The 14,884-nt window shown below is 43.1% G+C and overlaps 1 pseudogene; it reads left to right on the top strand.

Moving 5' to 3' along the window:
* The first annotated feature begins 11,745 nt into the window (after positions 1-11,745).
* Positions 11,746-14,728, top strand: LOC135746748 (trace amine-associated receptor 13c-like; annotated as a pseudogene).
* The last annotated feature ends 156 nt before the right edge of the window (positions 14,729-14,884 follow it).

Below are 14,884 nucleotides of genomic sequence, written 5' to 3'. Positions count from 1 at the left end.
AAGTATTTATAGTCACAACGTACGGTAAAGCACGTTGGACTCTTTGTTTATTGCGTGTCCCGGTAACTAAGCCAAAATTAAAATAGGCAGCGCAAACATGAGCAAATTACATCCGTCGTCTTAGCAACGGAGCGGCCGCCGATGTAATTGTTGAATAGAAGCGAATCTTTGTCAGTTTAAAGCGTACTACCTAGTTCTAACACTAGATGTCAGTCTTGAGTGTCTAACACTTCTCCTTCTTCTCTACTTTACGCCTGACTTCCGCTTTCTTTGTTTGTTGGGCGAAATATCGCCATCTGGTGGGGAAAGTTCGTTTGGCCCTCTCATAAACTCTTTTGGGAAGTGTATGACAGGAGTCAAACTTGGAATTTTGGCCTTACTTCAATAACTGGGTTATTCTACTACTTTGTAGTTTTATTTCCTACGTATTGAATGTTATGGTCTTAAATTTATAAATAATAATTAATATTGCTGTGGCTTTATTAATTTATTGTTTCTTTATTTAATTTTTATTTTTTTTTTTTTTTTTTTTTTTATTTCATTTTTGCTGTTCTCTCTCGCTCCTTACTTTCCTGTTCTCTTTTCTATTGTAGAGATTGTATTTTAATTAAGTTTAAATTTAAATTTAATGCAGTTTGATTTATTTTAAATTTTAATTGAATCAATTCTTTACTGTGAATAGAATTCAGCCCCATAAGTCCCATTCTCAGTGAATTCATTTATGTTTTAACTGGTGCAATAGGATAAGCCCCTGTGCATCTCTTTAAAGCTAACACTTGATAGATGAATCAGGACTTCGCCAGCGGTGAGTTCTACAAGAGACCGGTCCCGCGGAACTGACTCGAGTGTGTACAGTCAGGGTGCTGCGGTAGCTCCCTCCTTTAGCACCTTAGGCAGCAAGACACAGTGCGACCTCTGCCACCGGGCACTCCAATCGCTAACCGTGCCAGCTGACACACAAAGCCCTAGCGGCAGTGCCAGTTGGTGGGTGACACCTTTGAGTGCGGCCTGGCGGTGTGAAGGGCGTGACTGTTGAGCGGTCGAGGTGGGGAGGGCAGAAGGCCCGGCATTCTTGGCTGCGTGCTCAGGGAAGCGCCTTGTCTCTGTGTTCCACCCTGGGTTGTCTTAAATAGTCAACAGGTGTTAGTGTAAAAGAGATGCATTTTTCTCCCCTCTGTAGCCACTAGAGGCACCAGATCCCTCTCACATTGGGTCTAGCCCAGCCACTCTAGCTAAGCCACTCCCCTAGCTCGCATGACTCCATAGTGCCCTCTCCCTGTAAGGCCCTGTCATCAAATCTAGGGTAGAGAACCTGCTAAGCTGAAACAGGAAACCCCTTTTCCACCTCCTATCCTCTTCATTTTCCCAGCCTTAGGACTTAGTCTGTTGGCTGTCTCATTTCCCATTTTCAGATTATTTTTTATTTTTATTATTATTATTTTATTTGTTTTTTTTTTATTATTTATTTGTTTATTTTTCCTCTCTACTCCGTTCCTATTTCATTTCCAGCAACCTACCCTCTCCTCATTCTTTATTTTATTTTGTTTTAGTTTATTTCTATCATTATAATTAATTAATTTTAATTATTTTGATTCACTTTATTTTGGGCTGAAAGAGCAAAACTGCACAAACCATTAGGAGAATTCATTAGTAATACGCTCGATTAACCAAATGTCCAAGGCGACCTATAGGTTTTAACAAAGTGACAAATTACTAGAATTTTTCCCTTATTTCCCCACACTGATTATCTGTGCCGCTGGAGAAAGGCACTGATAATAAGCTCATAGCCCACATATATATATATATATATATTTTATTGCCGTAGCTCACTGAACTGTGCGGACTCGCATTTGGCTCTTTGTGTTTTCTCTTCTATCAGTGTATCAACATGTCCAGATCACCAAGCCCTGTCAACCACTGGGACCAGCTAGAGGCCTGGCTCAGCGCTGTGACATCTGAACTCCTGCCCAACCTCGCCAATGAACTGCAACACTTGGAAAGAGAGCAACTCGACGGCACCCTGAACAAGTTCATAGCCCTCGACCCAACGAGGAGCTACAGTCACAAGGATATAGCCAAGATCACAGGTGCCATCGCTCACAACCTCATCATCCAGCGTAAACTGGGCGAAAGGAACATCGCCCAACTGGAACAGGATGCAGCAGCTCTACAGCTCCAAGCGGCAGAGGCACGGAGGAATCAGGAGGAGGCGCAGAATCGTCTAGATCAGCTGACACAGGGATTAGAGGATCAACACCCATCGACGGAGGAGGAACACTGGAGGCTAAAGGACGAGATTGGACAACTCCAAGAGGCCTTGTCAAAACTCCGCACAGACACAGAGCACAAGGAGCAACAGGAAAAGACAGCCAGAGAAGAGCTGTCTGGAAAGCTTCAGCAGGCTGAACATCTTCTGGTGAGAGCAAAGGCAGAACTGAAGGAACGTGATGCCAAGCTGAAGGCCTGTGAGAATCACCTGCGAGCGTCTCGAGATGAAGGTCGAGCTCTGGCTCAGCAACGAGACCAGGCGAGGGACGACCTTGACTCCGCCCAAAGAGAACTCATTTATGCATATAAACTGCAAGCTGAACAAGTAAGGGAAAAAGCAACCTTTCCCTTTCATTCAACCAGTGAGCCTGCACCCCCCCACCAAAGCTTTTCTGTTGAAAAGGGGGGCGGGAGCCCACTGTTAAAGACATCAGAAGGCATCCCAGAACCTCTCACTACCACAGAGGGGTGGGAACAAACAAATTTCCCGAGGTCACCTGCAGACATGCCCGGCGTGGCACCCAAAGACCTCGACAAGCTTGCTAGAAATATCCCAACATTTACCCCAGAGCCTGCAGGTGGCCATGATATCCACTCTTACCTGCAGGACATTGACTTTTATGTGCAAACACTGCCAAATGTAACCACAAGAGACAAACTGTATCTGCTACGGGTTACTTCCAGTCGTGAGGTGAGGAGTTTCCTTGACCGGCAGCCAGAAAACGTCAAGATGGATTACAAGCAGCTGCAAAAGGCTTTAATAGAAGAGTTTTCGGATCCAGAGTCAGAACATGGACTAGTTACAGCAATGGACCTCAAACAGAGCAGAAACGAAACTCCACGGGCCTACTACAACAGATTCAGGCGAGCTTACTTTGGCTCACGGAATGAGCCAGGAATGGAGGAGGACTTTAACTTCAGGACCCTTTTTCTGCGAAATCTTCATTTCACAGTAAGCCAACACTTAGGGGTTATGGCCTGCCCTCGCACGATGACAACCAGGCAGCTGCGGGACTTGGCCCATAAAGCTTATGGTAAACAAAGAGCGGCCTCTGAAAAGACTGTTAAAAACCCTGTCATTCTCCCTGTCTCTGAACTGTACCCTGAACTACCACTGGAGGGCGCACGACCGCGCCACAGTGAAAGACCTTTCAACAGAGGGTCAAGAGACTTTACAGCCAGCCAGGAATGGTACGGCCATGAAGGGGCTCGTCCCAAGCACCAAATGGGACGCGCCGAGAGGTCATGGAGCCGGCCAAACTCATCAGACAACCAGAAGGGTGGCGGCTCGTGGGAACCTGGCCGACGACCTAGAGGTAACCGTCCTGCACCTGGCAGATCAAAACCTGGTAACAGTCAACATAGATACACACAGAGCAAGGTTAAGCCTGGACTACCCCAGAAACAGAGTGACACAGACACGTCTGAATCAGCAGAGATTCTGAGAATATTGAAGGAGTTAATCCGAAAGAGGCCCCACAAGCAGGACCACGAAGACAAACCCGACTCCTTATTCATTTCACAAACCAAAGACTTTGGCGTACAAACAATATCTCAGACACCAACCAACCAAAGCCTGCAAGTACCAGAGAGTGCTGTGTTAACTGTCTCCTTCCCTACAGAGTCACAGGAAACCAGCCTTAACTGCCTGCCTATTAATACAACAGCCCCAGTACCAAGCCTCCTGGGAAACCTGATCGAAAGAGGAGAAGCCAAAAAGCTATATCTATCCATCACCTTGGAAAATGAGGTCGAACTAGAAGCCCTCGTCGACACCGGAGCTGACCTAACGCTGATGTCATCCCAGCTTTTCACCAGACTCCAGAACAGAGCTAAGGCCCAAAATTTGACCCTTAAACCCCAAAGGTGTATGCTGAATGTGCAGTCTTACAGCCAAACTGAAGTTCAACTGCAACAGGTGATTCCCATCCACCTGACAATCGGTCCTATGAGCATCATACACCCTGTGTACATCTCACCAATGGACTCATATCCTCTCCTCATTGGCAAAGACCTGCTAGACCGCTTTGAACCCTTAATGGACTTTAAACAGTTAAAAATTTGGGCTCAAGTGCGAGAACCTTTACCCTTTCAATCAGCCAGATCATCTGAGGTAAACTGCCAGGTCACACAGGTCATGGACGACCCCCCAGCCAGCCGCGGGAACTTCGTCTCAGACCTAAACTCCAAAAGTTCACCGCTCTGCACTCTGCACCCAGCCAAAGACTCAGAGCCATACCCAGGACTTGACGCACAAATTCAACAAAATGTAAAAGATGCAGATGCCATGCAGGATGATGCAGATCATCAGAAACTACAAGCCTTTAACATCGCTACCCAAGCTATGTTAAACCACCTCTCAGACCCCTCCACCTACCCTATCACAAACTCTGACATGTCTGCTGCTCCAACCCCCAAACGTCTCAACGATGTCAGGCACCTGCTGTGCATACAACACAACATCCTCTGGTATGTCCCTGATGACCGCACTACACCTGCGCTTGTGGTTCCTCAGGCCCATAGGGGGGTCCTACTGATGCATGCGCATGACACAGCATGTGCTGGACACCATCGCACAAAAGCCACGTATGAAACACTGAAACAGGTGGCATACTGGCCTGAAATGCAGCAGGATGTAGCACAATACATCAAGGGATGTCTGGTTTGCTGCCAGTTCCATCCGGCTAACCCAAACCAATGGGCACCACTGCAAAAAAGAGGTGTCAACTTCCCATTGTCAGACCTCCAGATAGACCGGGTTGGACCATTACCCAGGTCAACGAGGGGCAACGAACACTTTCTCACGGTCATCTGCCAATTCATAAAGTTGGTAGAATGCTTTCCAGCACCCAATGACACCACCCAGACCACAGCATACACCACTCACCAGTATCTGGATGAACTTCATCTGGGAACGACCTTCGCTTTTCAAACAACCAAGATCTGGTACTACAGTTTCGCCCCGCCAATTCAGACAGCTCACCAGCAGCTGTCAAAGAAATTTCTGCCACACTGGGCAGGACCTCATGAGATTGTGGACAAACTCTCTCCCGTCGCATACCGAATCAAGATGGGCAGGAGTCAGAAGGAACCAATTTTCAGAGGGGTCCACCGGAACCAAGTCAAGAGACACTCAACATTGTGGCATGACAGTAAAGGGGGGACTAGCACTAACCAGGCCAAACTCCCACCACACTGCCTCATCACTAAAACTCTGCCACCTAGGGAACAGCCGCTAATGAAAAGAAAGAGAGCTGTCCTGACCAAACAAGGACCTGTAGCGCTCACCTATTGTTCTTTCTCTCTCTCTCTCTCTGTCACCAGGATGCTGCTGTGGATCACTGTCCTGTACATCAGCCTACAAGGGGGGTGGTCACAACCTGAAATCGTGTCGCCGGGTCCAGCCTCAGGCATCGTCCTAAAAGAGCAACCTGGACTCCTGATCACAAACTGCAGAACACATAGCCAAAAGGTCTATGTCCGACTCAACCCCCGTGATGTCTACAGAGCACACTACACAGCATCAGCACCAGAAACCAGTTGGGCAGGAGAACGATGGGCGCAGAACGCTATGTTTCACGCAGAGGCCGACATCACACACATGCTGTACCAACTTCAGAAGATGACTGTCACACAAGCAGATCTCAGCGGACAAACCAAGCGTCCCAAGCGGTTCCTGGGAGCCCTACTCGGAGCCGCCGCAGCAGTCGGAACTTTGTTCAACATTGGAGTCACCAGTGTCAATGCAGTCAGCATAGCCACGGTGAGACGACATGTGAATGAGATCCAGGAGGAAATACCTCAACTGAGAGAACAACTGACAGCTCAAAGCAAATCACTGCAAACCATGGGAAAATCCTTAAAAGATACTGTCGTAATTCTTAACACACACAGTGTCGCACTGAAACAAACAGTGAACTCTTTGAAACAGATTTTCTCAGTACTGCAGGTGGATCATGCCTATTCTCAACTGGTCACAGCTCTGATGTCAGACATGCTGCGCGAGGTGAGCTCCTCTGTGGACAGTCTAGCCATGGGTAGAATTCCACCCTACCTGGTACCCCTAAGCCTGGTACAGACCATTTTATCCTCTGCCACTGCAGGGCCAACAAACACTCTGCAGGCGCATCTGGCCTACTCCCTAGGTAGCGCAATTCCCTTAAGCATAGCCCCTGAACAAGGCGAACTTGCTTTTCTGATAAACCTGCCAATCATTGAGTCACACAACATCTACAGACTCAAAGACATTGTCAATGTTGGCTTTTGGCAGGGAAACACCCACATCAGAATAAGCACCCCCGACGTTGTGGCTTACCATGACAGCAATGAACAGCTGTACCTTGCACCAAACCTGCGCATGTGCAGCCTCACGAAAGACATTCATTATCTCTGCCCCAGCAAACCTTTCCTTCGGGACAACACTGACGGCATCTGTGGGCTGCGGCCCATGAAGATTGACTCTCGTTGTCCTGCCTCAGCTAAACCACGAGCCGAGGTCACTAACACCCAAGCAGAAATCGTAGGTGACCGATGGCTGGTCAACACCCCAGCCAGCACAGCCATTTTGACCTACGACCAACACGACACAGCCACCCGCATCAGTCTACCAAACCAGACGATGTGGATTCAAGTTCCAAAGGATGCGATTCTTCACATCGACGAACTCGCACTCTATCACCTTCCCAGTGAGGAGTACCACACCGAACTGGAAATTTCAACTTTCTTCAGGGACCACAACTTCACTTTAGACCCTGAACTGGAGATGAGGATTGCAGAAGGGGGGACCCAACTAATTGATGTCACGCCCATCGACACTGCCCTCCAGGCACTTGCTCGGATGCCAGCTATGCACAGCCTCCCTGTTGTCCGAGCCTGGACCGCCGCTGACACGGTACTGTGCCTCTCCACAGGAGTAGGATATGCCCTTACTCTTGGCCTCGCTTTCATCCTGTACCGAAGAGTCAGCGGGATGCAGGAAACAGTGAACAAGTGCACAGCTGCCCTCCCTCGAGCCTTCAAGCGGAACCGTGGGAAGCAAGACACACAAGCCGAGCAAGAGCCCAACCTCATCGAAATCACCCCTCTGCAGGCATGCAGAAGCGCTGCAGAAAATTAAGATACACCTGCCATCCAGACCAAATGACCTGTCCAACCATCGCCTATTGAACCATCGCCCACCAAAGTCTCTCAAGACCCTGGTGGCCATGAAGGGGGGATATGTAGCAAATGGCTCGGAGTCAGATTGGGGCCATTTGGCATCTGGATTTCAACAGCCCTAAAATTGTGATAATTAGATAACCCTGTCTCCTCTATCACCTATCAAGGCTGTAAAGTGGGCGACAATTAAAACAAATGCCGTCTTCAAAGGAAGTTCAAAGGAATTCCACCAGAGTCCACAGTCGCCAGAGACACAGCAGGGGGGGCACGGACTATATGTCTCTGATGAAACCACATTTAAAGATCACAATGAGCTGTTTAAATGTGTATATATTTTATATCCCTTTACTGCATGATCGTGTATGTGTGATGTAACTGTGTGTTAACACTCTAGTTAGATTTTGTTCACTGTAGCATGGTTCATATCTTAGGTATGAAATTATTATTCAATGTGATCTTAAACCCATGTCTTGTCTAGTATCAAATTAATCCACTCTTTATTTCCTAATCATTTCTATGTATCATATTACCATAAGCCGCATCAATGTCATTTAATATCGATTTGAAGAGTTATGGAAACAAACTTTTATCATTTGGCATTTACGCAAATGTGATGTCTGAAAGAACAAAGGCTTGTTTCCCGCGCGATCGAACACTTCGCACATTGGTCATTTCACCTAAAATGGGCTGGGCGCGTGAAAGGTCAAAACGGCCTATCGTCCAAGCCATCGTTGCTCAGTTGCTCAGTTGCTCAGCGCTCAATCGCTCAATTCGCCAGCGCAGTTTGGAAACTCGCTGAGACTCACCCAGAGTCCCTCGGATTCATCATCTTTTCTCTGAGCCCTGTCCTACTCTTCGGGACAGTAATTTCCTGGCTTGCACTTTGCACTTCGAGTTCGGACAATTTACGCGGAACACTCCGCCATACGGAACAACCAAACGGACTTACGAGCACACCTGGATTATCTCTCTCTCTCTCTCTCTCTGCTCGCACCCGCGCGCACAAGAAACTTCGTATTACATCACAAAGAGCCAAATGCAAGTATTAACCTTGTTCTACTCGCTGATGTTTAAGCTTTACCCCTTATGAAAATTAAGGCGATCCTTAGAGATTTTCCGATGGTTTGTGCAGATGTTAAGCAATAGTGTTTTTGCCAATCTTTTACTCTCTCTCTAGCTTTTCAGTCTTTTCTTTCTCATCTATGTTTTATGTTATTGTATATGTGTATGTTTAGTTAGTCATTGTGTGTACTTCGTTTTGTAGTTAATAAACCGGTTTTGCATTTTCACAATTGAACTGTTTCTGTGTTCAATGCTCACGAAATTAAAGTCACTATTTCTGCCTTTTGATCCAGCTACACGCTGCGAGTAGCACTGTATATCAGTAAGAAGGTTAATTTTAAAGGCCATGAAATTAACATTTCTTAGACGTTAATATACGATTATGGATATATGTCTTCGGTGGACGAACATATTAATTAATTGTTATTATTAATTCTGCTACGCCAGGTAAAACCTGATAAACTTGTATAATTAATTACAGTTAGTTATACATAATATTCCCTTTTGAGCTAAAATCTAAGATTCCCTTGGGAATCCCCGTAGTATTACAGTCGGAGGTTTATATTGTTTCAAATAACTTTATTCCCCTCCTCCCGCTGAATCGCTACAGCAATTATGTAATCAACCAATCACATGTCAGTTGCTTCAATGCATTTAGGGATGTGATCCTGATCAAGACAATCTCCTGAACTCCAAACTGAATTTCAGAATGGGAAAGAAAGGTGATTTAAGCGATTTTGAGCGTGGCATGGTTGTTGGCGCCAGATGGGCCGGTCTGAGTATTTCACAATCTGCTCAGTTACTGGGATTTTCACGAACAACCATTTCTAGGGTTTACAAAGAATGTTGTGAAAAGGGAAAAACATCTAGTATGCGGCAGTCCTGTGAGCGAAAATGCCTTGTTGATGCTAGAGGTCAGAGCAGAATGGGTCGACTGATTCAAGCTCTGATAGAAGAGCAACTTTGACTGAAATAACCACTCGTTACAACCGAGGTATGCAGCAAAGCATTTGTGAAGCCACAACACGCACAACCTTGAGGCGGATGGGCTACAAAAACAGAAGACCCCACAGGGTACCACCCATCTCCACGACAAAATGGAAAAAGAGGCTACAATTTGCACGAGCTCACCAAAATTGAACAGGGGAAGACTGGAAAATTATTGCTGGTCTGATGAGTCTCGATTTCTGTTGAGACATTCAGATGGTAGAGTCAGAATTTGACATAAACAAAATGTGAACATGGATCCATCATGCCTTGTTACCACTGTGCAGGCTAGTGGTGGTGGTGTAATGGTATGGGGGATGTTTTCTTGGCACACTTTAGGCCCCTTAGTGCCAATTGGGCTTGTTTAAATGCCACGGCCTAACTGAGCATTGTTTATGACCATGTCCTTCCCTTTATGACCACCATGTACCCATCCTCTGATGGCTACTTCAAGCAGGATAATGCACCATGTCACAAAGCTTGAATCATTTCAAATTGGCTTTTTTGACATGACAGTGAGTTCACTGTACTAAAATGGCCCCCACAGTCACCAGATCTCAACCTAATAGAGCATCTTTGGGATGTGGTGGAACGGGAGCTTTGTGCTATCCTAACAAAATGTGCCAACATTTCTAAAGAATGCTTTCAGCACCTTGTTGAATAAATGCCACGAAGAATTAAAGCAGTTCTGAAGGCGAAAGGGGGTCTAACACATTTTTTTTTGATGATGGCAATTAGTGGCTTGTGTTCTGTCTCCGCCACAAATTTTGGAAGTCTGTGAAACAGACATAATTGTGAAATCTCTGCACTCCATACACCAGTCCAAGGCACTCTTTCTTGATCTGGGTATAATGACGCTTAGGTCAGTTCAAGCTACTTCCCGACTTCTACAATATTCGACCCAGCCATTTTCGCAAATATCGGACTTATATCGATACAGAATATCGGATCGGCCCACCTCTAAGTAAAATATGAATTTTATTAATTCTCCCCAACCTTTTGTTTGCTTGGAGTCTTATGGATTCCTTTTGACAAACAGACAGCCACTATTTTTGCCATTACAAAGCTAGGAAGAGCCAGGATATTATTTAATAAAACTCTAAATGTATAACAAAAGAAACTCAGACATAAACACCTATGGAATTAAGTTTAGCAAATTACTGGCTCATTTTAATTTTGGTGTGAACTATTTTTTAATAACATGTTTCATTTGAGAAACAAGTCACTTATATAAAAATGAAGAGTTTGGTTCCATAACGCAATAAATCCATTTTGACTAATTTCGGTAAAAACATGTTTTCTATACCAACCAAGTGACAAGATGAAAGCCACTATTTTCTGTTACAAATTATTGTAACAAAAAAATAAACATTAATGGCATTAACCAAAACACTTACTTTGTCATATAGTATTTGCTGCGGTTATACTTGGGGCGTTGCCTAACATTTTTCACAGCGATCAGCTGTAAAATGTTTAAGTCCTGATCAATTTTTGTTGACATTGAGTAAAATTTTGGAAAGTTTTTTATAAGATCCCCTGGGGTCAATGTGTTAGCATGACAGAAGCTTGATGCTGTCGGGAGAACAAGCAACTGGCTCCCGAGTGCCTCCCGTGTAAATTATTAGATGTTGATGGTGTACGTTTCTTTCCCATCACAGAAACCACAACAGGGTTATTATTAATGCCATTAAAGTATTATTTTGTTTTGTTTGTTTGTTGATCACGAAGTACAAAGTAGATGAGGAAAACTAGGATTCCATGTACTCAACACGCCGCCATTGTTTGTTTACATTGCGTGGAATGGTGCGCTGTAATTTGTGGAGTGGATTAATTGCATTCTGTAGAAAAGGAGGACTGGCGTTTATCGCGTTTTGGGAAAAAAGGGAGAAAAGATGACAAAAAAACACAGTGGATATTGGATTTTGCGTAAAAATTAAGAATTTACTTTTAAAAACTGACCTGATATAATACTGATTTTGGCAGTAACTCATTTTTTTTAAATGCCGTTTATCGCGTTTTGGAACCAAACTCTTCAAATTTACTTTTTAACAACTGTTTTCAGGAAAGGAAACATACCGTACCACAAACCAAATTTGTAAATTTTTAAAAAAATATTTAAAAGAATAAATTACAAAAATATCAAAAGATTATATCATTATGCAGCATCAGAGTGGGTGGTGAATGGGTTGAGTCACTCTGATTCAGATACTTTATAAATGAAAGAACAGTAAGGAGATCAGATCAAACTCTTAACAGGAGGAGACTTTACTCATGGCCTATGAGACAGAAGATCCTGAGACTCAATACTGCTTTCCTGCCATTAACTCATCATGCATCAAAACAAAACGCTCCACACATGAATACAATATCATGTATGTGTTTTTTTCATTGCTGTCAGTATGGACTGTGTTTATGAATCTGCTGGTGATCATCTCCATCTCTCACTTCAAGAAGCTTCACACTCCAACCAACATGCTCATTCTGTCTCTGGCTGTGGCCGACCTGCTCGTAGGACTTATTGTGATACCCTTGGAGGCGATTAAGTTGATTGAAACATGTTGGTACTTTGGAGAGATTATCTGTAGACTGTTTTTAATAACCATGGGATTGCTCCTCTCTGCATCTCTGAGTAATTTATTTTTAATAGCTGTTGACCGCTATGTGGCTGTGTGTCACCCTCTGCTGTACCCACAGAAAATAACAATGACTAGAACAATAATTATTATCTGTGTTTGCTGGTTTTTCTCTTCTGTTTATAACATTTCAATTATAAGTATCTCACATAGAAAAAACACGTTATGGAGAATGTATAGCAATGCTTACGTTTGTCTGGTCAATTGTTGATTTGTTGCTGACTTTCCTGTTTCCTTGTACCATCATTATAAGTTTATATTTGAGAATCTTCTATGTCGCACATCAGCAAGTGAAAGTTATAAACTCTCTGATGAGGAGTGGAAAACATCTAACAGAAGGTTCAGTGAGGAGGAAATCTGAGAGCAAAGCCGCTCTGACATTAGAAAAACATTGTGACGGTTTATCTGTTTTGCTGGATTCCCTTTTTTATTTTAACTCTAATACCAAACACAAGCATGACTTCTGTTATAGCTTATATTATGTTATGGATGGTGTATTTTAATTCAGGTCTGAATCCTCTCATCTATGCTATATTTTACCCCTGGTTTAGAACGTCAGTTAAAAACATCCTAAATCTATCCAAAATATTTAAGTCAGCATAACTTCTACTGGTCTTGTGCCTTATAATAATAATTTTGGTTCTGGATTTACTGGCAGTGTTCTCTCAAGAACTTGACAACACAAGATATTATATTAAAAACTAAGAATATGTTAAAATAAACCTTTAGTTTGGCAGAGCTTAATAGAGTGGTGTGCCATAAATCACATCAGGGTACCCAAGCGGGTTTATGGAAACTGCAGGCCAAAAATATAAATTATACAGATAGGCTACATGTGTAAATGTGTATAATGTTTAATTCACTCTTTTCTTTGTTACAAATTAAACTAATAAAAAAGTAATCCGGCTTTTAGTCTTAAATACATCAGAATCTGCAGCACAGAACAAACAAGCAAAATAAAACATGCATACAGTAATACTTAGGCACAACAACACTATTTGTATAAAAAAATATTTAGCTTGATTAGTTTTTCAGGACAGATGTCCCAATAAGAGAAAACTGATTTTAATGTTGAATTTAATGAACACTATGAATTATTTTATGTGCATAAATTAATGTTGGGTAACTGAACAAGTTTGACATGAGCACACAATACACTGACCTGCATCATCAAGAGCAACTATTGCATCAGTCTGTCAATCTACTTTCATGTGAGTTTGTTTCCATCTTTTAACAATGCTATGGTCGATAATCTTTGTATGCAACATACAGGTGTTAACATAACCCACCCTGTAGACCCTGCACAAATAAAGTATAAAGTTGTTCTTTTTTCTGTCGCTGGGGTGGTACCTTAAAAGGTAACTTTTGTACCTTTATGGTTATACAACACATTAAAATGTTGTACCTTATGGGGTACAATATTATACCCTAAGGACAAATTGTGTAAGGAACAATTTTGTACCAGTTAAATTTTAGGGGTACAAAACAGTTAACTGTACCTTTAAAGGTACAAAATAGATCCTTAAGGAACAGTAATGCACCCCAAAAGGTACAACATTGTATTATGTTTATATACCTGTAAAGGTGCAAAATGGTACCTTGGGGTACCGCCACAGCGACAAAAAAGGTACAGTTTTGTACCTTTTTTTTCTGACAGTGTGTAAGACAATAAGAATTAAACATAAAGATTAAATATACAAAATTAATCATTATTTTCTAAAATGGGTCACAGAAAAGTTTGCAAGTCTAAAGCAGGGGCAAATAAAAGCAATGTCAATCTGGTGCCAGTAAAATGCTTTTTTATTCTTGCTGTATGAAATGATCCAAAATAATCTGTTTGTTAAGGCACTTAAGGATCATGCATTCATGTGCAGAACATGGACTGGACCTGTATTTACACTGGCCTAAAGTAAATACATAAAGAAACGTATACAAAAGAGTAAATTCACAATGTCTGCATAAATTAATCAATGCTGTAGTGGCCAAAGCTGACACTACAGGCTAATTTCTATTATTTGTTCTTCTGCTTCACCTCACACTTTTGAAAGCATTGGAGTCATTTTAAAATATAGACAGAACATTTAAAGTAATTTAATTTGTAGAATTTTTTTTGTTTTACACAAAGCAGAAAATGAATCATGGTGGGACAAAATCTGAACACACTGATATAGACAGTTTCTGGCTAGAGGCAAAACTTATCCCAGAAACAAATGCCTTGTCAATTTTTTATTTACTAAAGATGAGAAAAGATGCCAGGCATGGATCAACACTTTGTGGAGAAGTTTGGCAGCCAGGCAAGAATTAGCTAATATTGCATGCATTCATTTTGCACAATAATAATTCAGTCAGTCACTACGACGTCACGTTGTGACCGTCGAATTGGGAGACCAATCTACTTCGAGAAACTATTAAAACGCTATTGAACTTGGTATGCAGGTATTTGCATTTGTCGGCGCCGTGCAAGTATTTAACATTTGAGTGTGTGCGTTGCACTTTCCTGTGTGCTTCATCAATCCAGCGCAGCATGGATTTCTTTCTAAAGATGAAATTTTGTCTGTGCAGTTCTGGATGTGGGAAATGTATGGGTCCGCAGGATGGCCATGGTAGTCTCTCGTGGCTAAGAGTGCACACTGAGGTTGCGTTCTTGGAGGGTTAATACTCCTAATGAGAGCGTGAGCCTCTTGGATTTGCAGAGATGGTTTTGTACCTCCGGGAATGTCACCCCCTTCCTGTTGCTAAGCCCCGTTAAAAGTGCAGCAGCAAAGCTCTGGAAGGTC

Source organism: Paramisgurnus dabryanus, chromosome 10 (assembly GCF_030506205.2).
Source record: "Paramisgurnus dabryanus chromosome 10, PD_genome_1.1, whole genome shotgun sequence".
In the NCBI taxonomy this organism is placed as follows: Eukaryota; Metazoa; Chordata; class Actinopteri; order Cypriniformes; family Cobitidae; genus Paramisgurnus; species Paramisgurnus dabryanus.
Note: the sequence above shows the minus strand (reverse complement) of the source record. Positions and strands in the feature narration are given on the sequence as shown.